The following is a 2,362-nucleotide window of genomic DNA, read 5'->3' on the forward strand; positions in this document are numbered from 1 at the left end:
ACGGCGTACGTACTCTTCTTATTCATCTTCATTGGATTGGTGGTGGATTATTAGAAAACGATTGGGTGGCGATCTGATTCAACAACTTGGTTATGGAACCCGATCGCCGTCGAAGTCTTCGATCCAAAAGGAATAAGGATTAAGAGGATGCTACTGTTTGTTTTTTTTTTCTTTCCAGATTTGCTCCATGTCCCATTTCCAAATTAGAATTGGGTCTGTTTGATTTGATTCAATAATGATCATGATTTTGTTTGAGAAACTTGTATTGATTTTAGGCAAATTGGTGTATTTGTTTCAAAAGATTTGATTATCTTTTTTTGGGTTTTTAAGCACAATGGGAGTTATGCACATTAGGTGTTTGATGAAAGTCCTCAATAAGGTTGTTGTTATACAAAACCCTTTTACATGTTGATCATCTAATTGCTATTGATTCAATAATCATGATGTGGGAATAAATCCATTTTTGCACATTAGAATAACAATTTATAGACAAGATAATCTGATGAAGTTTATACTAATATGTGTTAATTAAGCTATTGTCTATCGATTTCGCTAAATACCTGCTACTGTATTTTCTGAAAGTTGATGCTACAACACTAGCTGAGTCACTAAAAGCTTGCTACTACTCTACTGGTAATACCTTGTTACTACATTTTTGGAAATAGTTTTTAGTCTTGCTACCAACTAATTGAGCCACTAAAAACATGTTGCTGCACTTTTTTGAAAATAACTGCTACTACATTAGCTGAGTCACTAAAAGCCTGCCGCTACTACATTTACTGGAAATAGCTTTGCTACTGCATTTACTGGAAGTAGTTGCTACTATATTGGCTGAGCCACTGAAAACATGCTACTACATTTATTGGAAATAGCTGCTACTGCATTTACTAGAAGTAATTGCTACTACACCAGCTGAACCACTAAAAACCTGCTATTACTGTACGTACTGAAAATAACTGCTGCTACATTTGCTGAGCCACTGAAAACATGTTAGTGCACTTACTGAAGCTGCTACTGCACTTACTGGAGTTGCTACTACACTAGCTGAACCACCAAAACCCTGCTACTACATCTGTTGGAAGTGTAGTTTTCCAGCAAAACATGCTACTACATTAGCTGATTCACTAAAAACCTGCTATTGCACTTACTAAAGCTGCTACTACACTAGCTGAACCACTAAAACCCTGCTACTACTTCTACTGGGATGTTAACCTCTGCTACTACTTTGTACTAGAATGTTAACCCACGATACTACTTCTACTGGAATTAACTGCTACTACTACTGAGATGTTAACCCCTGCTACTGCACTGGAATTAACTGCTACTATACTAAGTTATTGAAAACACACTATTGTATTCCATTTACTGAAAAATCTTAAAATGAGAGACTTTTCTCTTCTAAAAGCATATTTAATTAGTATAGGGTTAGTTTAGTAAATTAAACCATGACACATGGCATGCAGAAAAAAGATTGTCCTTAATTATTAAAAACTGTCTTTATTTGTTTAATAACAACACAAGTGGATTTAATTGTGTTTTAAATCTTTTTAGAGAATATATATGTAATTTGCTATATTTATTTGTCTTCAATAACTACGCAATTAGTACTCAACTATTGTCACTTTGTCTACGTGAATATATTCGCTATATAAGCCATCATAGTAGTGAAGACCGTCAACCGTGGTCTCCTTTTCTGACACCCCCCCCCCCCCCTTCCTTTTTCATTTGACAATTTTCGAATCCATTCACCTCATAGATAATCCAACCAATTATAAACTTAGTCCGCCAGACAAGAGAATCAAACCCCTCTCTAATTCATAATGTATACAGAGAACCGACCATACACACATGATCAGTTGAGAAGTCGTAAGTTCTATTTCACATAAAAAATTCATATCTATATTAAGGTTGTATTGGTCTTATATACATACGGTGTAAGTACATTGTGCAATTTTAATTATAACTATTTATATGTAAGAAGCACGATGTATTTATATTAATGACATTTATTCTTAGCAATCCAAATAATATGTATAGATACATGTTATGAACCGAAGACTCTCGGGCAGATCAGTTAATCTGTCACGCACAGTATCAAGGGAAGCAATATTCTAAAGTGGGCCGCGGGGTATTCGGGCCCAGAAATTTTACTAGATTGCCCCGGCAAAGCGCCAAATTTAAATGGCAACGAGATGTAATAATAGAGAACTCCGGGCCCTTTCACAGAAATAGAAACATTTTTAAGCAGGATAAAGCCACCCTCACTTTTCGTCTCTTCGCTCTCACACTCGTACTGAGCAGAAAGCAAACCAAAGCTTCACTCTCAAAAAGTCCTCTCTCTCTCTCTCTCTCTCTNNCNCNT

Source organism: Fragaria vesca, linkage group LG2 (genome assembly GCF_000184155.1).
Source record: "Fragaria vesca subsp. vesca linkage group LG2, FraVesHawaii_1.0, whole genome shotgun sequence".
Taxonomy (NCBI): domain Eukaryota; kingdom Viridiplantae; phylum Streptophyta; class Magnoliopsida; order Rosales; family Rosaceae; genus Fragaria; species Fragaria vesca.